Genomic DNA, 26,809 nt, shown 5'->3' with positions numbered 1-26,809 from the left:
CTATCACATTTCCTATCTCACTTAGGACAAAATTAAGTTGTTTTCTTGGCCTATAAGACCCAACATAATCAGAGACCTTCTACCTCTCAAATTGCATGCCCTGGACTCGCTCCCTTATCCAGTCAAACTCCAACTGTTTTTCTCACCATGCCTCAAACATGTCAGTCCTGCTCTATCTGCTGTAGCTAGGAAGCTCTCCCAAAATACTCACACTTCCTCATGTAATCCAGGTCTCTGCTTAAATGCAACTTATGGAAATGGCTTCCCTGACCAACTGTCTAATATAGAATCCCCAACCATACATGCACAAACACACACACACTCACATACATATACACACGCATGTGCACACATACCCCACAAATACCCCATATATGAACATACACACCACACAAACACATACCCCATCATTGTCCTCACCTAATCTTATTTTTCTTCTTTGCAGCTCATATAGTATTTATTTGTTTGATTCTTTATTTATTATTAAGTTCTTTCTTCTATGTGTAAGCTCCGTGAGAGCAGGGACTTTGCTTTTGTTCACTGCTCTTCATACAGCCCCTCAACAGTGCCTGGTGCACAGGAAGCCTTCAGTACATATGTAGTGAAAAAAAAAAAAGAAAGAATAATAGAATTTTATAGGTGCAGTGGGTTATATACAAGGGGTTTAGCTAACTATAATTGTTTAGAGTAAGATTTAATAGAGAAGGGAAAAGCTAGGCAAAATTTTGAGGGATAAATAGACATCCAGCAAGTGAACAAAACACTTATCAACCCTCTCAGGGTTGATACTCCCTCGGTGAAAGGAGAACATTGAATTTGTGGACCAAGAAGCCTGAAAACTCTTTTACCTCAAGGAAAGGAACCAAAGGGCTTCTTCTCTTGGGCCACATCTCTTGCTCAGATGTTCATTGGTTAATAACTGTTTTTTTTTTTTTCAGTTCACCCAGGGCTGCATGCCAGTGCCAACCAAGGCAGGCAAATGAACTCAAGTGTAATTGGGGAAAAATATCCATACTGAGTGAGGCGCCAGGGCCTTTCTGGTGGGAGATTTTGAGCAATGGTAAAATGGAGTTTAGCTAGGCTGCATCTTGGGAATGCAGAATCTGTCATTTTCCACTGAATCACATACTGTTTAAGTCCCTATTATGTGCCAAATATCCAGAGTGCAATTTTGGCCATTCCCCTGAGGTGCCTATGGTCTAGTGACCCTCTTCATGCTAGTTCTCTGCCCAGGGTGAGGGTCACGGGAGTTAAGATCTCATTCCTCCTGGAAAGGGAGGGCAAGCTCAGCCAGCTGGACTTCAGTTCGAAGTTAGACAAGGTAACTGAATATGGTAACGGGACAGTCAACAGAATGGGGGATTGTGTCTATATTGATTACATTAAAGATCCTACTTTTCCATGCCTTCCTGATTTTTTGGTAGTGTCCTCACACTGATTCTTGTGGCATGCCTTGGCCAACTGGATCAGAGATTCGATAAAGTACCTGAGCAATCTGTTTCTCTCTTGGACCTGGTGCCACAGCTGTGAGACCATGCCCAGGTTTGCCTATAGGAGGAGGTAAGAAATACATGAGGGAAAGCTAATGTGTCCCAATAAAGATCATCCATCCTTAAACAACTGCCCCAAGCAGTTCTGCTAACTGACCGCAGATATATTAATGTACCCAGCCCAGATCATCGGAGCCTCAACCAGATCAATGGAACTATCCGGTTGTCAGTTACTCATGAGAAATGGTAAACAGTTGTTGCTTAAGCCACTAAATTTGGGAGTGGTTTGCTATACAGCAATAACCACCTTATACAGGGTAAAGACAGACAGATTGTCCTGTGAAGGGGCCAACACAGAGAAGTATGGTTTGGTTAATTATAACTGTTTAAAGTAAGACTTAATAGAGAAGGGAAAAGCTAGGCAAAATTGTGAGGGATAAATAGACATTGAGCAAGTGAACAAAACACTTATCAATCCTCCCCATGGTTGATACTCCCTCCATGAAGGAAGAACATTGAATTTGTGAACCAAGAAGGCTGAAAACCCTTTCACCTCAAGGCAAATAACCAAAGAGCTTCCGCTCATGGCCCATGTCTCTTGCTCAGATATGCTTGTTCGTTAATCACTTTTTTTCATTTCATCCAGGGCCGCTTGTCAGTGTCAACCAAGGCAGGCAAATGAACTCTGGTGCAATTGGGGAACAACACACCAGAGTTCATTTGCCACTGTGTCCCACAGCTCGGTTGCTGACTGCTGGCCCACTAGACAGAGTTCCCTGGCCACAGGTACACATCTAAGACCTTCAAAAGGCAGGATGTGCCACTTGCCTGAGGGTGCTTGGCTTAGTTGTTGTGGTAGTTCTGCCCCCACTGTTCGGACTGGTCAGTCATATTATTTTAGGCATCTAGAAAAACAAGTCTGGGCTGATGCTGGCGGCCTGTGAGAGGCTCAGGAAAAGAGAAGAGAACAAAAAGAAGTTCTCTCTTTACCCATAAGGAAGGATGCTCCTTAGAAATCAATGGCAGGGTGTGATGCTTAAGTCACCCTCCCCTGAAGACTCAGCTGCTACCCAGACATGACCCTGAAGAAGCAACATCTACAGCAAAACAAGCACAATTTCAGCGATTCCCACGACAGTTTTACCAATGTTTGATGGACACAGATAGATATTCCTCAGACAGCAGAGATTTCTCTCTCAGATTCGCCCTCTCCTTGGAAGAAAATCAGCTGGACAGAATTTTTTTTTCCCAAATGTAAAACATCGTTTCCCAACAAAAGAAGTGAGATGTTTTCTACAGCTGCTCCACATCCATTATGCGTTTGCAGAAGCATTGTTTGTGAGGTTTTTATGATGCAAAAAAATAATTAAGATGAGAGGCACTTCTTATCTCTGAATCTTTTTTGTTTAAACATGTTTTGCAAATGGCCAATATCTCCTGTTACTTAGGTTAGCTTCCAGAAAATGTTAGCACTTGATTATAAAATCAGCAGCTAATGTGCTTAATGACTTTCCATTATACCCAACAATAGCTGCAGTGTGTTTTAAAAATTCATTTGCGTTCATACTTCTTCGACCTATCCATCAGAACATTGAGAAAACCATGCTCTAACTGTTTACTAATAATTGCCCTGGTTAACCTGGGGGCCTTCCGTGTGGTGTACCCAGAGAGGGAAGAAAGTGCTTTCTGGAGAGAAGAGCAGGACTTGGCTCACAACCCAGCTTTGTCTTTCAAGAGCCCAGAGCCTATGTGTTTAATATTTAATAGGATGCTGGGCTCCCCATGAGCTAGTGAACCTCATGTCTCAATGGGGAAGGTCACAGGGAAAAGGGCCAGGATTGGTGCTGAGGGGAAACCAATAAAGAGGAATGGAAGATCTGGATGTTGATGGGTGCCTGGGGGCAGAAAACAGAAGAATGAATTGTGTTTCCCCAAAATTCACATGCTGATGTCCTCACCACCAGTACTTCAGAGTGTGGCTGCATTTGGAAATAGGGGCAGGAGAGAGGTAATCAACAAAAAATTAAGTCATATGTGCAAGTCCAAATTTAGTATGACTGTAGTATGACTGCTGCCTCTCCTTATAAGAAGAGGAAATTTGGACACAGACATCTACAGAGGAAGACCACACGATGACATGAGGAGCAGTGGCCAGCTATCTGCAGGCTAAAGACAGAGGCCTCAGAAGAAATCAACCCTACCAACACTTTGATCTTGGACTCCTGGCCTCCAGAACCGTGAGAACATAAATTTCTGTTGTTTAAGCCACCCAGTACTTTGTTATGGTAGCCCTAGCAAACGAACACAGGCAGACTCTAATAACACCCACATCACAGTCCAGACGCTGAGTGGTTTCTGATGGTTTTCAATACCTGTATTCACCAGTGTGTTCCTTTATAAGCTTCGCTACCCATTTCCATAAAACAAGCTACATGCAATGGGGATTCAAGCTCTCCTTAGAACCACTAGCCCCATCCCATCCCTCACATCACAGTCCGTCCTGTCTTCCGTGCCCCTGGCTCCTCCCAGCACTGGCCACTTATGTCCTCTCCTGCCTTGTCTTCCAGACCTGTTGCTCTGTACTCAGCTAGTTTGCTGCTGTACCTTTCCTCTCTTGCCATAATTCCATAATCACTTTTTGGGCTTTCCTTCCTCACACCATATGTCCTGTTTGTTCCAAACTTGGCCTTTCCCATTCCAGGGCAGGCCCATCAGCAACGTTGCAGACACTCAAGCACAAGCCAAGTAAGTTTTGTTCTAGCACAGGGCTTCTCAAACTTTAATGTGCATGAGACACCTGGGGATCGTGTTAATCTTGTTAAAATGCCAATTATGATTCAAGGAGGCCTGACTGCAGCCTGGGATTCTGCATTTCCAAAAAGGTTGTAGGTGTCTCTGAGGCTGCAGGTATAAGGATCACCTTTGAATAGCTCTAGCTTATGGCTTCCCAACCTTAGCACTGTTGGCCTTTGGGGCCAGATAATTCTCTGTGTTAGGGGCTGTCCTGAGTATTGTAGGATGTTTAGCAGCATTCCTGCCCTCAACCCACTGGATGCCAGTAGCACCTCCAGTTGTGACAACCAAAAATGTCTCCAAGTATTGCCAAATATCTCCAAGCGGGAGGTAAGGGGGAAATGGCTTCTCAAACCGCTATGCATAATTTCTAGTGTTACTTCCTGAAGTCTTCTGACCATAGTGTCTATTGAAAAGGAAAACCAACAAAGAAAGCATCCATGATGTACCAGGTAACTGAGGAGGTAGCTTGCTGCAGAAAATGACCACTCCAGGGACTTCAGTGCCCCAGACCCATGATGGCTACGAGGAGCAACTACTTGATTTGTGGGCCCCAGTGCAAAATGAAACTGTGGGGCTTCTTATTCATAAATTATTAAGAAATTCAGGATAGCAACAGCAGAGCATTAAACCAAACGCTATGTGACTATATAGTTCACACATATATAGGTGGCACATTCATAAAACTGGCCCTGCTGGCCATCCTGAAGGCCAATGGAGGGATTCATACTCATCACCTCCACTGGGTGGGATGATCTCCCACAAAGCAATCTCTCTCCCAGTAATGTTAAGATCACCAGTAGCCTGGTGCAAGTTTGATGAGCTGAACATTAGAAGAGCAGCTGTTTTAAACCTATTCTGTTTTGTTCAATTTGTGGTTCAATATATTTCCCACCAAGAAGGTGGAGGACTTGACTCCTTTGTAAAAGCCCCAATTGGTAGGAAAGGGCCAAAGAAGGCTATAAAGATGCTGAAGATGCTCACTCTTAGCAAAGCTATTTGGTACAATGACAGAGGGGCCAGTGTGGGTGAACTGAGAATCGAATTCATTGACATATTGTGGTAAAAGTTTCCCAACTCAATTTCTCCTGAATAGGAGGAGACTTTCCATGTATTCTCATTGTTTAGCTTCCACTTATATGTGAGAACATGTAGTATTTGGTTTCTGCACATGTACCCATGAGCCTTAAATTAAAGAAAAAAAAGAAAAGGAGACTGTCGTGGAGAACTCAGGCTACCAGCATAAGTAGAAAGCCTTCATTATCTCTTCTCACTTTGCTTTAACCAAGATGTATGGAAATCAGAGCCAGGATTTAGACTAAGGGGCAGCCAAAGAAGGACGCAGAAAAGCCAGGTTCAAATATTTTCTCCCATTCTACAGGTTGTCTGTTTAGTCTGCTGATAGATTCTTTTGCTGTGCAGAAGCTCTTTGGTTTAATTAGATCCCATTGGTTGATTTTTGCATTTGTTGCAACTGCTTTTGGCATCTTCATCATGAAATCTTTGCTAGATCCTACGTCCAAAATGGTATTGCCAGATTGTCTTCCAGGGATTTTATAGTTTTGGGTTTTACATTTAAGTCTTTAATACATTTTGAGTTGGTTTTCGTATACAGTGTAAGGAAGAAGTCTAGTTTCAATCTTTTGCATATGGCTAGCCAGTTATCCCAGCACCATTTATTGAATAGGGAGTTCTTTCCCCATTACTTGTTTTTGTCAACTTTGTCAAAGATCAGATGGTTGTAAGTGTGCAGACTTGTTTTTAGGCTCTCTACTCTGTTCTGCTGGTCTATGTGTCTGTTTCTGTACCAGTACCATGCTGTTTTGAAAACTATGCCTCTGACAAAGGTCTAATATCCAGCGTCCATAAGAAACTTCAATTGATTTATAAGAAAAAAAGGGCCAGGCTTGGTGGCCTACACCTGTAATCCCAGCACTTTGGGAGGCCAAAGCGGGTGGATCACGAGGTCAGGAGATCGAGCCCATCCTGGCTAACACGGCGAAACCCGTCTCTACTAAAAATACAAAAAATTAGCCGGGCGTGGTGGCGAGTGCCTGTAGTCCCAGCTACGCAAGAGGCTGAGGCGGGAGAATGCCATGAACCCGGGAGGCAGAGCTTGCAGTGAGCCGAGATTGCACCACTGCACTCCAGCCTGGGCGACAGAGCGAGACTCTGTCTCAAACAAGAGAGAGAGAAAGAAAGAGACAGAGAGAAAGAAAGAAAGAAAGAAAGAAAGAAAGAAAGAAAGAAAGAAAGAAAGAAAGAAAGAAAGAAAGAAAGAAAGAAAGAAAGAAAGAACCCCACTAAAAAGCAGACAAAGGACACAGATAGGTACTTTTCAAAAGAAGACATACACACGGCCGACAAGCATATGAAAAAAAGCTCAGTACCATTGATCATTAGAGAAACGTAAATCCAATCCACAAGGAGATACCATCTCACACTAGTTAGAATGACTATTACTAAAAAGTGAAAAAATAACATGAGGCCAGGCATAGTGGCTCACGCCTATAATCCCAGCACTTTGGGAGGCCGAGGCAGGTGGATCACTTGAGGTCAGGAGTTCAAGACCAGCCTGGCCAACAGGGTGAAACCCTGTTTCTACTAAAAATGCAAAAATCAGCCGGGTGTGGTCGCATGTGCATGTAATCCCAGCTACCTGGGAGGCTGAGCCAGGAGAATCGCTTGAACCTGGGAGGCGGAGGTTGCAGTGAGCCGAGGTCACACCACTGCAGTCCATCCTGGGCGACACAGCGAGACTCAGTCTCAAATAAATAAATAACAAATGCTAGAGAGGTCATGGAGAAAAGGGAACACCTATTTACTGTTGGTCGGAATGTAAATTTGTTCAGCCATTGTGGAAAACGCTGTGGCAGTTCCTCAAAGAGCTGAAAGCAGAACTACCATCTGACCTAGCAATCTCAGTACTGGGTATATACCCAAAGGAACATAAATCATTCTGTCATAAAGACACATGCACATGTATGTTCATTGTAGCACCATTCACAATAGCAAAGACATGAAATCAACCTAAATGTCCGTCAATGGTAGAGTAGATAAAGAAAAGTGGTACATACACCATGGAATATACACCATGGAATATACACCATGGAATACTATGCAGCCGTAAAAAGAATGAGATCATGTCCTTTGCAGGATGGATCTGGAGACCATTATCCTTAGCAAACTAACACAGGAACAAAAATCCAAACACTGCATGTTCTCACTTATAAGTGGGAGCCAAATGATGAAAACACATGGACACAAAGAGGGGAACAACACATCAACACACACTAGGGATTACCTGAGGTGGAAGGTGGAAGGAGAAAGAGAAACAGAAAATATAATGAATGAGTTGTAGGCTTAGTATCTGGGTGACAAAATAATCTGTGCAAGCAACCCCCCATGACACTAGTTTCCTTATGTAACAAACCCGCACGTGCACCCCTGAACCTAAAAAAGACAAAAAGAAAAATCAGATGCCCTAGAAGAGCTGGTAAGCAGAAGAGAGCTGGATCATCATCACTCACAAGGCGCCTGCTGCCTCCTGGCACAAGCCAGAGCAAACCATCAGTGGCGGGATTCATAAATAAGCTGCAGTGAAGCCCCAGTGAAGCCTGGATGAAAGAAAATTACAAGTGGGTTATGAACAGGGGGAAAAATAACTACAGCTCTAAATAGGGATAGGAAACAGCTGAATTTAGAGCAAAGGTAAACAGCCTAATCTCGATAGTCTCGTCTTTCTAATTTGGACTAGAATGCCATTTTCTTCTTTCTTTCTTTTTTGTTTTTTGAGACGAAGTCTCGCTCTGCTGCCCAGGCTGGAGTGCAGTGGCACGGTCTTAGCTCAGTGCAAGCTCCACCTCCTGGGTTCAAGCCATTCTCCTGCCTCAGCCTCCAGAGTAGCTGGGACTACAGGCGCCCACCACCATGCCCAGCTAATTTTTTGTATTTTTAGTAGAGATGGGATTTCACCGTGTTAGCCAGGATGGTCTCGATCTTCTGACCTCGTGATCCGCCCGCCTCGGCCTCCCAAAGTGCTGGGATTACAGGCATGAGCCACCGTGCCCAGCCCCTTCTTTCATTCTTACAGTAAACGTGTAAGTTTCCTAGGGCTGCTACAGCAGTAACCCAAAACTGGGTGGCTTAAAACAATAGAGATTTATTCTCTTACAGTTCTGGAGCCCTGAAGTCTGAAATCAAGATGTCAGCAGGGCTCTGTTCACTCTGGAGGCTCTAAGAGGGAATCCATTCTTGCCTCTTCCAGCTTCTGCTGGCTCCAAGTGTTCCTTAGCTCGTGGCAGTGTCACGCCAAGCTCAGCCTCCATCCACACATGCCATTGTATTCTGTATCTTCTGTCTTTTATAAGGACATTTGTCACTGGATTTAGGATCTACCTGAGTAATCTAGGGTAATCTCATTTTGAGACCTTTAATTTAATTGCATCTGCTAAAGTCTTGTTCTAAATAAGATACCATTCTCATGGTTCAGATACTGATATGCATCTATCTTTTGGGGGCCCACAATTTAACTCATTACAGTACACAAAAATTAATAGCCTGATTTTTTGGAAAAATCCTTAATTTTAAGGAAAATATCTAGAAAGCCAGAGTATGTGCTATGTTGAGGAAGACCCAATTCTCCTGCTTGCATGTTTCCATGAAGGGATTTCTATCCCATTCCCTAGAAGAGAGCAGGACTGGGTGCTTCTGGTCCTCCGCGTACCCCCTTACTCACTCATTCTGATGGGAGGGTCACAGGCTAATCTGTTTGGGAAGAGTAGGGAAGGTTCAACATCCCCTGGGCTGCTGACCAAGAATGGGTGAGCATTCAGAGTAACACCATTCCTCCCCCAGATGATGGCCCCCTGGGTAGCTGGAGACCCTCTGCTGGCTGGGAACTTGCTTGGACTAACTCCTGAAAACCTAGTTGCTGAAGACAGGTTCAAGGTCTAGATTTAAGGGTTACCTGTAAAAACACTCGCTTTGACCTCAGGCCTAAGCTGTGTTCTCCAGCACAGCTAATAGGAGACCCTAAATATGAAAGGATTGGACACTGGCCTTGCTCATTAATATAATACAACTGATGTTTCACTTGACAGTCCCCTGGTTCTTCAAGTCTGTGTTCAACTGGATAAGAGTTTAGAGGGGAGAAGAGGGAGGAGTAGAACTCTTAAATCTCCAAAATGCCACTTTTCTCTTCTTCTCTTTTCTTTTGAGATGGAGTCTCACTGTGTGGCCCAGGCTAGTGCCATGGCACAATCACAGCTCACTGCAACCTCTGCCTCCCGGATTCAAGTGATTCTTGGGCCTCAGCCTCCCAAGTAGCTGGGATTACAGGCACGTGCCACCATGCCCAGTTATTTCTTTGGTATTTTTAGTAGAGATGGTGTTTTGCCATGTTGGCCAGGCTGGTCTTGAGCTCCTTACCTCAAGTGATCTGCCTGCCTTGGCCTCCCAGAGTGCTGGGATCACAGGCATGAGTTACAGTGCCCGGCCCAAAATGTCATTTCATATTTTATCCGATTTATGCATCCTTAAGCATTGCTCTCATAGCCAAGGCAGGGCCACTACTGCTTACGGGCTCTTAGCCATGAAAACTGAAGTTGTGTTATCTAGAAAAGATAGTCAACATTTATAGGTGTGGCCTTGCCAACTAAGACGGAGAAAGCGATAACACATACTATCGTAAAATCCAAAAGGTGAATTGCATAATAAAAGTTCTGGACTTGACAGCAAAATGTCAACATAAAATCTTAAATATTTACTCAGCCATATGTTGACTGTAAAATATCAAGCATTCCCTAGAATGAAAGACTAAAGAATTACCCTCATAATACTGAAAAACAAGAAACCACCTAAATGTCTGTCAATAACAGATGGTTAAATGAATCTGGCACCTCCATCCTCTGGGGTAGCATACAGCCACCAAGAAAAATAAGCCACGTTATGTAAAAAGAGAAGTTGCAGAACAATATGTAGCATAAGACCCTATTTTTGATAGAAAAAAGAAACCATATGTTTCTATATGTTCCTATAAATGAAATGGTAAGCAAAAAGCTACAGATATTCACACTGAGCTGATAGCAGTGAGTACCTCTGGGAAGAGCAGATGGCTAGGTGGGAGCAGGGCATGAGTGAAAGGAGAGTTTCACATTTGGGGAATTATTTAGATGTTTGATGATTAGAATGTATTCTCTTACTTCTTGAACAATTTAAATAACCATATCAATTAATTATTTTATTTCTTAAAAAGGGCAAGAGGCAGCAATAAATCTTTCCAGAGGCTGTATGAGTCAGGGTTCTCTAGAGGGACAGAACTAACAGGATAAATGTATATATAAAGGGGAGTTTATTAAGGTGTATTGGCTCACACGATCTCAAGGTGAGGTCCTACAATAGGCCGTCTGCAAACTGAGGAACAAAGAAGCCAGTCTGAGTCCCAAAGCTGAAGAACTTGGAGTCCAACGTTTGAGGGTAGCAAGCATCCAGCACAGGAGAAAGATGTAGGTCAGAAGACTAAGCCAACCTAGTCTTTACACGTTCTTCTGCCTGCTTTTATTCTGGCCTCACGGGCGGCTGATTACATGGTGCCCACCCAGACTGAGAGTGGGTCTGCCTTTCCAGTCCACTGACTCAAATGTTAATCTCCTTTGGCAATACCCGTACAGACACACCCAGGAACAAGACTTTGCATCCTTCAGTCCAATCAAGTTGACACTCAATATTAACCATCACAGAAGCCGTGTACAGGGATAGTTAGGTTTTATCTAAATAGTAGATACTTTATATTTAATAATGATTTATTATTAAATTATTAAATTAATATATCAAATTATTATATATTATATATTAAATTATTGTATATATTATATATAATAAATTAAATTATTATTATATAAGTTAAATTATTAAATTATTATTAAATTAACCCAAACTATATATCTATATAAGCAAATACATATATGCGTATATATGGAATTTTATATATATAGTAAGAATTTATTGACAACCATCTAATTTCAATTTACAGATTATATGGAGCAACTCATGATTCTTTTTCAGAACCTTTTTTTTTTCTTTTTTTCTTTTTCTTTTCTGCTTCCAAATAAACCCAAGTTGCATTTAACAAAAGAGCAATTTCCTACTCCCCCTCCATCCTGGTTCTCCAAGGCACGCCCCTGGATGCCGGTTGAAGTGAATCAGCTCTGTACCCTGGGAGGTCCCAGCAGCCAGACCTCCTTCATGCGATTGGTGTAGGTGGAGAAAGCTCCAGTCATGACTGTGGAATTGAAAGAGAAGGCCACATGACGTGGTAGAATCGGCAAGGATTTGGGAGTCAGATCAACGTAATTTAGGATTCTCACTCTGCCAACTTGTAATTAAATGACCTGGCAGAATAATTCAATCTCACCTATACATTGAGGGATAAAAATAAATACTTCAGAGGGTTAGCATGAAGATTCAAGGACATATAGCAGACATCCAGCTAGACCTGGGCCTGGCAAGAAGTTGGACTGCAAACGTTGTCCCTTGCTATCCACCACCTTTGGAGGATGAGGAAGTCTGTCTTGGTCTTTCATGAGTGAGAAGCTCTGTGCTTTGGGTTAATAAAAGGTGGCATAGAGTAGTAGGGATGGTTTACTTACTAACTTTGTGCCCTTGTGTGTCTTGACCAGGATTGGATATAAATTCTATTATTGGAAGTTTCCAGGACCCTGGTAGACACACACCACCTTCCTCACATCTTTCAAGGCTTTTGTGTGATTTAAAGTACCCCACAACCCACATGAGCTTCATTCTTTATTTAGTCTAATTAACGTATGCTTTCCTTCCTCTTATTTCTGGGGCAAGGCCAATTGCATGAAATCAGTTTCTAGAATTCCTTAAAGAAAAATACCTTCCATTCCAATTGGCATTTAATTAGTTTAAAATTATGATCCTTATTAGTAAGGCATCATTGTCGTTCTTCTTGTTTTCTTTCCCACTCCTCACTGATATCTTCAGCCGCTGGTCAGACCTTCCTTAGTATTCGCAGTTTCTGGATGCTAGGGACACTGCTCAAAATTTCCTTGGGTGAATCAGAAGCTAAAATTAGGGCAGCCACTCTTCCCTTACAAAACCCAGGCTCTGTCCCACCCTCTCATCTCTGTAATTTGCTCATTTGCTGCCAGTCCCTGCCAGCACCTCCCTTTGCCATCTGAAGCTTCCTACGCACCCAACAGACCACGATGAAGAGTCGTGAAGTGGAAGTAAATATTCAAGTGTCAGGCGGACTTTGCTACGCTCATACCAGAAAAAATTAGAGGCAGAAAGGGCGGGTGAGTATTGGCTAGGCTTGCTGTGAGCATTAAATTACATAATGTACGTAAAGTGCCCAAGATAGCACCTGGCACATATTGCTGGTGATGGCAATAACTTGTCTCCTCTTTCTCCTCCTCCCCACTTCCACTCCTCCCCTTCTTTTCCTCCCTACTTCTTCTTCTTCTCCATCTCCTCCGCTTTCTCCTCCTCATTATTATTATTTTTACATTAATAGCAGCCATCCTTACTTACGGGGCTCTTATTAAGCTAAGTGTTCACCTACAACATTGCATTTAATCCTCAAAATCACTTGGCAAGGCATACATTATTGAGCATCTCCAATTATGGCAAAGGCAATAATTAATAGTTAAGACATTGAACTGCTGAGTCCAAACACCCAAATTTGAATCATCACTTAGCATTTATTCATTGTTGGGCTCTGAGCAAACAGTTTCTTCTCCAGAAGCTTTACCGGTAAAACAGTAAAATAAATACAGTAGTTCCCAACTTGGGCTGCCAAGAGGCTCACAGGGCAGGGGCCTAGTGTCTGGCAAATAGTAGGGTTCTCCTTGTCATGACCTTTTCTCCTTATCCCCTTCTACCACTCCTAAGTCTGTAGACCAGCACTGCCTAATGGAATAATAAACATCTTGCAATTATGTGTGTTGCACATACATTAAATTTTCTAATGGTAACATGAAAAGAAAATAAAAACAAACAGAGGAGATCAACTTTAAAAATGAATTTTATCTAACCCAGTATATCCAAAATATTATTATTTCAACATGTCAAGACGTAACCCATGCAGGAAATTATTAATGAAATATGTTACATTCATTTTTTTCATCCTAAGTGTTTGTAATCAAGTGGGGACTTTACATTTGCAGCACATCTCAGGACACACCAGCCACACTGGCCTCATTTCAGCAGCTCCATCACCACATGTGGATAGCGGCTGGTTTAAAATTATGATCCTTATTAGTAAGGCCCTATTGTCATTCTTTTTGTTTTCTTTCCCACTCCTCACTGATATCTTCAACTAGTCACACCTTCCTTAGTATTCATGGCTTCTGAATGCTGAAGACACTGCACAAAATGTCCCCGGGTGAAAGTGTCAGAAGCTGGACAGTGCTGGACAGGACAGTAAGAGATGAAGAGGATGGAGACAGGTCATTATGTAATTAAGTGAACCCTCCCAGCCTACATGACTCACACGTGGTTCTTTCAGGAGTCAGATCATGTCTGTCTCGTTCCACAGGCTGCCACAGTTTCTTGATAGTCACACAATCCATTAGACAGTGGCTCAAGGGCCTAGTTTTATTCCTTCTAGATCTCCAAGTGGAACGATAATTATATTCAAAGGGGGGTGGGAGAGCCACCCCTTTGAATCTGGCAGGCTGCACCCCATCTCTCCAGCCGGCTGCTGTCACGCTGATGTGCACAGGCCTTTCTGTTTGGAAGCCACCTATCTCTCTCGCCCTCTAAAGAAACAGAAGGTTAGAGATGCAGCTGAGCCCCACCTCCCTCACCGTTCTCTGCCAGAGCTCACCTCTTCCCAGAGGCTGGTATGTCCTTTCCACTTAAGACCAGACTCATGTCAGCCTTGGCAAGTCTGAGCTATCCTCAGCACACTTCAGGGTGTGCAATGACTAATCGGTGCTGGTCTCCAGGGACAGCGCGCCACTTGCTTACTCACCACAGTGAAGGACACATAAGCCTCGGGATTTCTCTTCAAATCACTTTGAATTGCTTGGCTCAAGTTCATGCATCTCTATCCCACCACACATGCTCCCTGATCCTTGAACACTCTGAAAAGCTTGTTGGTCTGGGATGATCTTCAGAACAGGAGCCCTGAGGGGTCTGTCTTCACCCTCCTATCCTATTCACTCAGAGGAGGTCGCTGGGAGCCTTGGATTGTTCTGAAAGGTGACAGTTTCTTACGGTCTATACCAACAATTCTCGAGATCTGGTTAGAGATCAAATTTTTGTCCATCCTCAGCAAATGGACAACATTTCTAGTTCTGACATAGAGCTAAATTTATTCAGCATGCAGGCTGATCTTTTTCTGGTGTTCCAGTCACACACTCTTGCTATTATCATTGCAACCAATGTCAGTTAGGTAGGTACCCGGATGGCACAGCCTGTGTCCCTTAAGTGAAAAAAATCTAATTATCTTCTTTCACATAGAACTGAGGATCCTGGCATCCCGGAAGCATGTATCTCAAACACCTGAGCTAACCACTCATGTTAAAAAGAAATGAAAATCCACAACACTGCATGTAATTTTAGATTCTTCTATGAAATAGTGGAGAGAGTAGATGGTGGTGTGGTGTTTGTCTTTGAATGTCCTTAATTGGCATAAGTTGACAATTCTATTTAAGTTCTCCAGAGTTATATATGTGTAAGTGCCCACACACAATATTGTATTTAATCCTTAAAACTGATCTGCAATGTAGACATATATAGAGCTATAAAATCTCCATGTCTGGGAAATACTGATCGGATACTTGCATAATGACATGAGATGTGGAAATTCTTGAAGACTAACAAGTAATGTACAGGTGAACAACTTTTTGAGGGGCAGCAGTAGAGGAGAGTGACTCAGCTCTGCTCTCGGGACTCATTGCTTATTTCCTTTTCTGAAATGGGTGAACTAGCTCCTTTCTACCAGGACAGCATCACATATAGCAGCTAACATTGTTTCTGCCAGGCATCGTGTAAAGGACCTGTGTGCATTACCTGTGCAAAGTGCCTGTGTGCGTTACCAACTTTTATTATTATTATTATTATTATTATTATTATTATTATTGAGACAGAGTCTCACTCTGTTGCCCAGGTTGGAGTGCAGTGGCATGATCTTGGTTCAAACTGCACCCTCCACCTCCCGGGTTCAAGCGATTCTCCCATCTTAGCCTCCCAAGTAGCTGCGATGACTGGGACTACAGGCATGCACCACTATACCTGGCTAATGTCTGTATTTTTTTAGCAGAGATGGGGTTTCACTATGTTGGCTAGGCTGGTCTCGAACTCCTGACCTCAAGTGATCCACCTGACTCAGCCTCCCAAAGTGCTGGAATTACAGGCATGAGCCACTGTCCCTGGCCACAACTTGAATTCTTATAATAACTCTGTTGGATAGACAGAGTATTCCTGCTATGGCAATAAGAATATCAAGAGGAAGCAAGGGAAGGCAACTGATTCAAACCTGGGATTCAAATCCAGTTTGTCTGATTCCAGAGCTCATGTTCATACCTACTGTGTTATAATATATTGTGTAGCTATGTAGAAGTAAACATAACATTATGGGAATGAAAAGTATGTAGAGTATCATGGATTTGGCATTTCTTTTTAACTTGGATGGTTAGCTCAGGTGTTTGGTATATATGACTTTGGGATGCCAAGATCTCCAGTTCTGATGTGGTAAAAATTAATTCGACTTTTGACTAAGGAGACTCAGATTATACCATCCTAGGCACCTACCTAACTGACAGTGGTCACAATGGAAGCAAAGAGAATGTGACTGGCTCGGGGCAAATCCATCCCAACCACTTGCCAGGATGCACAAAGCACACACTCCATTGCAGAAGACAAAGAATTATCTCACCATCTCCCTGAGTCTAGCCTGAACTCTGCAGGCATGGTGTACAAGGATTTTCTGGGTACTTATCATTTCATCACCAACTTCTCCATGTTGCAGTCTTGCTAGAGGAGTTATTATAATCACACTAAAAGTATGAGGTTTAAATGAGATGGTTTGAAGTGGAGCCTCAATCTGTCAGAAGTCTTTACTCCTGCTTTCACTACTGTTTCTCCACACCCCTCTCTTCAAACTGGAATAGTAACCACCACAGAAATAGTCAGCAGATTTAGAGTACCATGCTATGGAAGTTACGAATGCACTTGGCTGCAAAAAGGGGACTCAAGTGAACTCAACTAATCAACATGGCGAGCCACATGGCACATTTCTCCAATTTAGTTCATCACTCAGCCAGCTCCAGGCAGGACTTGAGTCCTTCATTGTAACCTAAGAAAATAGACTTGGCTCCCGTTATCCTGGAAGCAATCTCAGCCTGCTGCTGATCAAAAGCAGAACAACCACACATTCTCATCTGCACAACCTTTATGAGTATCTATCTATGGTTTGGTTCAGATCCAGGCACAAACTTGAATTAAAGGTTGAGATCAATGACTCAGAGCTTAGCTAGAAATGCAGGCGAGAAAATGGAGCTGTGAACTGGAAGGAGAATATGTCTGAGGGTGACAGGCAGAGATGGAAGCACCAAAAGCTCAGACCTACATCCCAGCTCATCTGCCCCAGGAGATCCCATTAAGCTGCGGTGCTCTGGGCAGCAGAGGGCACTATTAATACACTCTGAAGTAATTGGCACACTTAAGGAAGAAAGACGGGTTTAGAATAAGCTTGTGTGTGGCGTTTGGGTGGGGAAGGTCATAGGATTATCGTTTTCACCTTCAGTCTCTCTTGTTCTCAAATTCAAATATTAACAAGCATCTTAAAAAAGGCTACAGGGTGAAACTGACTCTTGAGTGGAACTTCAAGTTTTTAGGATCTAAAGAACACACACACACAAATCCACGTTAAATAGATCACTGCAGTCCAACTTCACGGGGCTAAATGCCTTGCATGCATTATCTTATTTATCTACAACTCTGTCTGAGTAGGGACTGTTTATTATCTCCATTTTATAACTGAGAAAACTGATACCCAAAGAGGTCAAGTGCCTTGCCCCTAGTTACCAACTCATAAGTGGCAGAACTGGAATCTAAGCCAATTTCAGATGCCAAAGTCCATGCTTGCAACCTCTGTGCTATACCTCCTCAAAGATATCTTTTCCGTAACGTGAGAAGAAAACATCACCTCCTTAACCACTAGCAGGAATGGAAGGTGAAGTGAATTCAGTGTTGTTACATCTGTGCTTCAGAAGTTAGGAAAGGCAAGGATACTTAAACCCTGCTGTAATCTGTCTTCCTCCACTAGCCAGCTCCTCAACTTGTTTTGACAAAAGTTGTGGGTTAGGAAGTAGATGGCTATGTCAGAGGTTAAACAGCCTCCAGATTATGAAAATCTGACTGTGGCCCGAAAGTTTTAACCTTAACGCCAACCTAAAGGTGTGGAACCAATCAGGGTTTTGAGGTTGCTAGTCACAGAAGCCAAGTCAAGCCATGCTTAGAAAATCAAGGGGGTTTAGTTGGAGGAAACTGGTAACTCACTGAGCTAAAGGGGACTTGAGAGAAGTACAGAAACCAGGACCACACCGTCACCATAATGGCCAATCCCTTTGGACACAGCCTTTGTCCTGTGACCGGCCTAGCTTGGACCCTGTGCCCACTCCTGTAGTGGGTGGGAGGAAAGGGTGGACAGTATGTGCATTCTGCTGTCTACAAGAGCTTCATAAAATGGTAGAAATTTCCTGAAATAAATATAGGGGCTTTTTTCCAGAAAAGAAAAGGAAGAAGGCTAAATGTTATACAAGCGAAATCAATTAAGGTCCAAGGCAGATACCTTCAAGTGGCCCAATTTCTCTGGAAGGCATAAAGTTAGGAGTTGTTCATCATTTGATCCATCTCTATCTTGAAAATCTAGCACAGAACATGGCACATAGTAAATGCTCAATAAATGATGAAAATACACATTAATCAAGCAACAAACCAACAAACTCAATGACAAGCAAGTGGCACCAATGAAAGAAACAGACTTCCTAGGTGGTCGACTTTCTAGAGATATCACCAATGTGAACTTACAATCCTCCCACCTCTAAAATAGTCTATTTTGGAGCTCCTACTACACCTAATTTCTGGACCTTCCTGAAGCACTGCTCGGGCTAATATCGCTAATCACGTTCCCATGAAGTATTTAGATGAAGATACAGAGGCCACTCATCTTGGTACTCTCATTGTTCACAGTGCATTGCAATTCTCTAGTTCAGTTCCCTTCCTAGGGATGACAAATACATGGTGTGTGTGCCCCCATCCTCCCCACTCTCCATATCCAGGACAGACCTTGTTAATGGATCATGATATTCATCCTACTGAGCCCAAACAGCCAGGAACAATCCATCAGGCTGGGCACACAAGGTAAAACCCACTTATTATGCCTGACTCAAGACATCTGGAATCACTACTTCAGCACACAGCCAAATGATGACCCAGCTCATGCCTGACCACCTTCGTAGATGGGAAATATGATTTCATGGAGACAGCATATTCCATCTTAAGAACTCTGAAGTTTTTTCCTTTAGGGACACTTTTGGGTGAACATAGAGACAACACACCTGGGCCTGCTGTGACTGCCTCTTCCCAAATTTTTATGAAATAATCCTGAAGATACAAACAACAGACTGCAGCTGGCCCTTGCAGAAAAAAAAATGACAAAAATCCTGGGGAAATTTTTACTAACTGCACTGATGAAAGGGATGGATGGAAAGGCACAATTTTTGAAATACATACCATATGTACTACCCTTTCATTCATAACAGCATAAATGCCCTCCAACACACACAAAGGTAGGCAACACACCAGCCCCTCAGTCCGTTAAATTTTACTTCATTCCCTTATTCCTGCACTTCTCAGGAAAGAAATGGAAGCCAATCTCCAGGAACACCCTTCTGAGATACCCAGAACTAGGGTCAGGGCGGTCCCTTTCTCCTTCCCCATCAATTGCTCTTCCTTATCTCCATTCATTGTAAGAAAATAACACTGGCATGTGCTGTGATGATAATTAGGTTTCATTTTAAGATACTTCACTACCTGAGGAAAGGTCCTTTTGGTAGCAATGTGGTTTCTCATGCCCACATTGTACAATGAAAAACTGCAAAAAGAGTCTGAGAAACCAAGTTGAAGGAAGAAGCTTCCTCCTCACTGCAGGAGGGCTGTAGTAGAGCTACCTGCCTGCTGAGCATGAAAAGTGAGTTTGTGTATGGACACATCACTAAGATCTCATTGGAGACGAAGAAGTCAACACCTGTAGGGTGTTCTTCCCAGTCCCTTGAGAAGACATCCCTTACCCTCTAAGGAAAGGCCAGTACGATCACACCAATACAATACCCAGAGCAAAGGGGTCACTAACAAAATGAAGTGTTGAGCAAATGAATAAGAGAATGACCAAATGAATGAATGACAAAATGAACACACTTAAAAGGATAACGGGCATAGGGACAAACAAAAACACATCTTTCAAAATTGTATTCTTTAAGAAATGAGCAGAGCATGGGTTTTGCAGAGCCAGGTCAGGGAGCTGCAGTGAAGGACAGGTGGAAAGGATGAGAAAGATACAATGCTGAGTTCACTACTGAAGCTCAATGGGAATCCAGATATTCAATAGCATAATTAAGGTTCTCCTTGGAGGCAGGGAAGAGCAGAGTGGAAAATGTGAAAATTCAATTAGTATGTGTCTGTGAGAATGGAGGAGCTCCTAGAGGGATGAAGAAGCTGGGCCTGTTCCTGGGGGTGCCCTACCTCCCATAACTCAGATGTCTACGTGCAAATGTCACTTCCTTGGAGATGCCTTCCCTGACTATCTGAAATAGAGCCTCTCTTTTGCTCCCTGTTTACTTAATACGCTGTGCTTTGCTTCATATTTATTTGTACATATTTGTTGTCTGTATCCCTGACTGGAAGTTCCACAGGGGCAAGGTCCTTATCTGCCCATGGGTGAATTAGCACCTAGAATGCTGGGGATGTAGGTGGCACTTAATGAGTATTTGTTACATGGATGCATGAATAAAGAAGGAAAGAAAAAGTTGTTATAACCAAATATGGTTTACTCTTTCAGAGCAAGGGTGGATTAACAATAGGAAATCAACGATACAATGCATCATGTCAGTAGATATACTTGTAATTATCTTGTAGTCTTGTAAACTTGTCAAAGGGCAAATACGACCATACTACTTTCTTATACAAATCCCATCAATGCTTACCATTGCTTCTGGAATAAAGATCCAAATCATAGCATAGCCTACATGGCCCCCTGTGGTCTGGCCCCTGCCTCCCCTGAACCTTATGTTCCAAGATGTGTTCCCCTTCAACAGGAGCCTTTCCCTCTACACTCAATGCGTCTTATTCTCTCTCACCTCATGTTTACAAGTGTGGTCCTTGTGACTTGGAAACTCCTCCTCTTCTGCCAAGTCACCTCTATTCTACCTGGGTCTGAGCTGAATATTCAGTTTCAAAGGAAAGTTTCCCTGGTCTCCCTGAATAGAAAAAAAAGTTCTCCTAGTAAAGGTTCTTTGAACACCATGGACCTTTCTGTCCTGGCACATATCACATTTTTAATTTTATATTTATTTGGGTGGTTATTTGATCAATATATCTCTCCTTCTGCAGTCTGTGGGCTCTCAGAGAGTAATGGCCAATCTTTTGATGTTTGGTACTATAGACTATCTTGGACCATAGGAGATGTTAAATATTTTCTGAAAGAAGAAAAACTGCTCCAGCTTTCTTGCCTTCTCCTAAAATAACAAGACTTAAAGCCTCATCCATGTATGGTTTGCTAAGGCAAAGAGGTGAGGACATTCATATTTCATGATACAGCCCTATTACAGGATTGAACAACAGTGACATTACTATCTTCCAATATGGTGCCATTAGACTACATTGTCTCCAATTTTATTCTTATGTACTTACATTCCTGGACTCCAGGGTAAAATGTTATGCTTATACTTACCAAACTTCCTCTTCTTAAACTAAGCACAATATTTTATCCTTTTTATGATCTTTGTGAATCTGGTTTTGTCGAATTACATGTTTCCTATCATTCTTAGATTTATGTCACCCACAATTAGTTTCTTCTAAATTATTGATGAGCGTTGTAGAATTACAGTGATGATTATGAGGATATCTATCATTTCCTGAGTTGTTACTAAAAAGCACTGGATCCATGCAGTTCATTCACACATTGGATCCTGTCACCTTTGTAACAACACTGTGAGGTGGACATTCCATCTCAGTCTCTAGAGATGGTAAATCTGTGGATCTGCTCATCAGTTAACTTCTCTAAGATCTCATAGCTCATAAGTGGAAGGAAAAGGATTTAAATTCAGATGTTTATGCCCCCTTAGCCTCTTTACATTCCTCTAGTGATTTTCAAATTTTTCTCACCCATGAAGTCCATTGTTTCAGCTAAATCTTACATAAAAGCATGCAAACCAGCTAAAATCAGAATGGATCTCTTCCTAACACAGCTTCAGAATCACTAAAGCACATCAGGCTGATTTTCACCAAAGAAAACCTTAAGCCAGAAGCCTGGATAAACTCCTTAAAAGCCTCTGTTAGAGTCATAACATAGTAGTCACTTGCTCTAGAACATTCTAGAATGTTCTGAAATATTTTAGAATGCTTGAGAAAACTCTGTACTTATGGAAATGTCCCATATTGCACTATCCAATATGATAGTCACTAGGCACATGGGCTGTTGAACAATAGAAATATGGCTAATGTAATTGAGAAACTGAAAATTTAATTTACATGTACATTTAAGATGAAATAGCCAGACATGGCTACTATTATAATGGACAACACATTTTTACAAATTATGAGTTGACTTTATTATACCAGCCTCTATCTCATACTTCCTTATTATCTTCAAAACACAATCGATCAGGAACAAAAACGTAATCTCAAGCTTCTAGAAATTTGGCACACTCACCAAAGAACTGAATACTCCTTTGCAGTCAGGTGGGGGCCATGCAACTAGATATGGCCAAAGAACTCTGAGTGGAAGTGACATGTGGGTCTCTCAGGCTGAGGTAATGAAGACTTAGTGTGCCTTAACACCCTTCTCCTCTCTTGCAGACCATGTGTTCCAGACAACATAACTAGAAAGATGTGAGAAGGCACTTCATGTGGGAGATAAGCCTTGTTTTACTTAATACACTGAGATGTCAGAGTTAATTGTTACAGCAGCAGCCTGTTGTATAGGCTGACTAACACATGGTAACTAACAGAACACTTTGGATTCTTGACAAAATAAGAGCAAGAAAGCAGCAGCAGAAGCAGAATTCAGAGGGGCGAGAAACCAAAAGCAACAGAGCAAGGTGAGCCATAAATAAATTCCACTAACAGTAGCACTTACTTTTTTGCCTTACCCTGGTGGAGGAAAGAGGCATTTTTACAATAAGCATCCTCCAGGTTCATGGTGGCAGGTGGTTAGGAATGGTAATCTCTGTTCTGTTATCACACAGCTTGCTTGTAAAGAAAAGTTGTCCACAGTAAGCACCATTTTGCTTCTTTCCTTGGGAAACAGCCTTAATCCAATTATGTTACATGAGTGGAGATTATAAAACCTGCATTAGCAATGATTCTTCTGGCAGCCTGGTGTCCTGGGATCTGTCACTTGGAAATTGTTTAATGGGACATATGTGGACCTTTGGTATTGGGGGCAATGCGGGAAATAGACATTTATGGCCACAGCTTGTCAGACTAGGACTCTTTTTTTGCTAGAGGCAATTTCTGATGGTGATGATGATTCTGCTAAGCCCCATCAGTTCTCTCTCTTTCCCAGCCTGAAAAGTCAGTGCCCAGTTTGTCACCATTAGTTAAGATCCACTGAATTTTTTGCTAAAAATGTGCATTCATTCAATACATATTTACAGAATATCTTTTCTCCTAGATTTGCATGGTATTCGGAGATTTCTCTGTGGGAACTTCTTGGGTCAGAACATAATCTGCATATCCACTGTTATCTCCCAGACCCTCAATAGTGCAGGAAATCATGAATTGTAATTCTCAATGTCATTGAGAGTTGCAAGCCTTGTGAGAGTTGCAGAGCCTTCAGGACAGCATACTACCATGTAGTGTTGGGAGCCAGCTCTAGGCCACGTAGCCCAGCTGTGAATTCTGGCTGTGCGACCTGCCAGTGCTGTGACTGTTGGTGAGTTATTTTCTCTGTGGCTCAGGGTAGTGAATACTGAAGGTGCTGCCTAAACCTCCTTGAATAATCCCCTTATCAGTTGGGTGTGTCCATGGTGCACCTACTTCAGCACGCTTTCACCTTATTCTCTTCTGAAGATCACCCATGGACTTCTGGAGCCACTTTGCTCAAACAAACAGAGTCTAGGAGTTTATGACCCCAGCGGCATCTGTGATCAGTGACTCGTGCAGGAATATCAATGTCCAACAGCCTCAACTATGGACAGGATAAAGTCTGCTGTGCAATTTACCTCCAGAGCTCCTGCACAGGTTCAGGCTGAGGCTGGGTCTTCACTCAAAATCTCACCCTGTTGTCCTGCCCTACTCTGTTTCTTTCACTCCCATACCAATTTCCTCGGGAAACACTTTCTCTTTTTTTTAATATAATAATAAAGTTTTCATTTTAGAGTAGTTTTATGTACGGAAAAATTTGCAAAGATACTACAAGATTTCCATATACTCCACATCCAGTTTTCTCTATTATTCACATATTTCATTAATAGGATACATTTGTCACAATAATGGACTCAATATTGATAGATAATTACTAAGTAAAGGCCATATTTATTCTGATATCCTTAATTTTCACCTAATGTTCATTTTTTGCTACAGGAGTCCATCCAGGATCCCACATGACATTTAGTTATCAAGCCTCCCTAGGCTCCTCTTCGCTATGACATTTTCCCAGGCTTTCTTCATTTGGGATAACCAGTTTTGAGGTATACTGGTCCATTATCCGGTAGGATGCTCCTCAGTTGAGATTTGCCTAATATGTTTCTCATAATTAAACTAAAGGTGTGGAATTGAGAAAAGAAGACCACAGAAATAAAGTGTCATTTTCATTACAATATATAAAGACTATACACTCTCTAAAGTTACTCTCCTCCCCACTCTCCATACTGTACTCTTCTTAAGGAAGTCACTACTTGTAGCCCACACCTAGGGAGTAGGGAATTATAATCCACTTCCTTGCAAGTGAAGTATCTATGTACATTATTTGGAATTCTTCTGCATGGGAGATTTGTCTCCTATTTATTAATTTGTTCAATCATTTGTTTATATCAACATAAACTCATACATATTTACTATATACTTCAGGCTATACTACAATGTACACCAGTTTTTGCACAAATTGTTCTAGCTTGGGCCATTGAGAACTCTTTCAGTTGGATCCTGTGCCCCTCAACATACCACCATCATTGTGCAGTTTTTACATTTTTATTTCCATCACTTTCTTATTTTCTGGCACAAGAAGCTGTGAAGCTCATTTGTGTAATGCTATCCAAGTCCTAGAATCAGCAATTTCTTTAAGGAGCCCTAGTTACTTTTATTTGAAAATTGTATTAGAAGCCAAGATCTGTGTGTTAGATGGCTACTGGGGTGTCATTACCCCTCAACTGACAGATCAATATTGACAAGTTATATTGGATTATCAGACCCCACCTGAGAAGCATTCTACCAGATAATGGAGCAGTATACCTCAAAACTGATCATCCAAAACATATTTTTAAAATATATATATCAGTATGTACGTATGTATATGCATACATATATATGTACATACATGCATACATGTGTACATACTTGCATACATATGCATGCATACATATGTGTACATGTATGTATGTACACTAATCTCTGCATACACATATATACACAGATCTATATATTAAGCCAAGCATGTTCACCCTAATGTCTCTGACTCTAATTCACTATCTAATAAATCATTCTAGCCATCTTTCCTTGCTTGTCTATAACCTCCAGCACCAACAGTGAGAAATGATGGCTTCTACTATCTGTCACTGATTTACATTTCCACTATCTATGAATAGAGATTTCAGAGTTGTTAACCCATACTCCTATAGGAAACAATTTTATCAACTAGGGGACAGTGCTTATATACTTAATCTTACAGACTTCACTCATTTCAAAGTTACTTAGATCAGCAACTTTTTCTCTTTTCTGTCAGCCCCTTCAGTAAAGTTGGTTTATACATTTGTAAAACAGTTAGATTCTTTTGTTACATTCTACATTTCATCTTGGAATCTTACAACTTCCTAAATATTTCCATTTGCGTGCACCAAAGATCATTCTTTATACTATAAACTTATGAATTTTAATGAATGCATAGTGTCATATATCAACCATTAATGTACCATATAGAATAGATTCACTACTGTAAAAAACCTTTCAAACTTGACTTACACAACCCTTTCTCCTTCCCTCAAACCCCTGGCAATTGTTGATTTCTTTTTCAGTATTCTATTGGTTATTCTAGGTCTTTTGCCTTTCCTAATAAACTTTAGAATTCTTTGTCAATGTCTACAAAATATGTTGCTTGAATTTGATTGAGATTGCATTGAATATACATGTTATGTTGGGAAGAACTGACATTTTAAAAATAGTCTTCCAATCTATGAACGCACAATATATCTCAATCTATTTAGATCTTCTTTGATTTCTTTTATCAGTGTTTTACAGTTTTCCATGTATACAGCTTGTACTTATTTTACTTACATTTAAACACTTCATTTAAAAAAATTTAATGCTATTGTAAATGCATCTTATATCTCACAACGTTGCTATAGTTACTGATTAGTCCCATGACTGATTTTTCTTTTTCATGGATTCTTTGGGATTTTCAGACAATCAGATCATCTGTGAATAAAGAGCTTTATTTTTCCCTTTCAACATGCATATCTTTTATTTCATTTTCTCGTCTTATTGCAGTAGCTATAACTTTCAGTACAATGCTGAATAAGAGTGGTAAACAACGGCATTCTTGCCTTATTCTGTTGAAGGACAATGTCCAATTTCTTACCATTAAGTATGATATCAGCTGTAAATAATTTCTATATATGTTTTTTTAGTTGAACAAGTTCCCCTCTATTCCTAGTTTGCTTAATTTTTTATTATAAATGGGTGTTGAATTTTGTCAACTGCTTTTTGTGTATCAGTTGATATTATATAATTTTGCTTCTTTAACCGATTGATATAATGGATTACAATGATTGATTTTTGAATGTTGAACCAGCCTTGCATACTTACAATAAATTCTACTTGGTTGTGGTATTTTTTTATAGATTTTTATATTTTATTTCCTAGTATTCTGTTGAGGGTTTTTGTTCATGAGAGATACTGGGTCTGTAGTTTTCTTGTAATGTCTTTATCTTGTTTTGGTATTAAGGTAGTGCTATTCTCATAGAATGTGTTAGAGAGGATTTCATTTACACCTGCTTGAATTTTCTGTAAGAAGTTCTAAAGTATTGGTAACACTTTTTTTAAATAAACCACATAAA

General features: G+C 41.4%; 1 long non-coding RNA gene across 2 annotated transcripts in view; it reads left to right on the top strand.

Annotated features, from left to right (window-relative positions):
• The first annotated feature begins 21,976 nt into the window (after positions 1–21,976).
• The window catches only part of LOC134729316 (uncharacterized), a 30,354-nt gene continuing 25,521 nt past the window's right edge, over positions 21,977–26,809 (top strand). For both annotated transcript variants that reach the window (XR_010110300.1, XR_010110299.1), the window contains exons 1-2: positions 21,977–22,277; positions 22,395–22,636. This is a non-coding gene — a long non-coding RNA (uncharacterized LOC134729316). The remainder of the gene's footprint in view (positions 22,278–22,394; positions 22,637–26,809) is intronic.

The sequence above is a fragment of the Pan paniscus genome, chromosome 18, assembly GCF_029289425.2.
Source record: "Pan paniscus chromosome 18, NHGRI_mPanPan1-v2.0_pri, whole genome shotgun sequence".
NCBI classification, from domain to species: domain Eukaryota; kingdom Metazoa; phylum Chordata; class Mammalia; order Primates; family Hominidae; genus Pan; species Pan paniscus.
The sequence above is the reverse complement of the archived record's forward strand: the minus strand, read 5'-3'. Positions and strand labels throughout refer to the sequence as shown.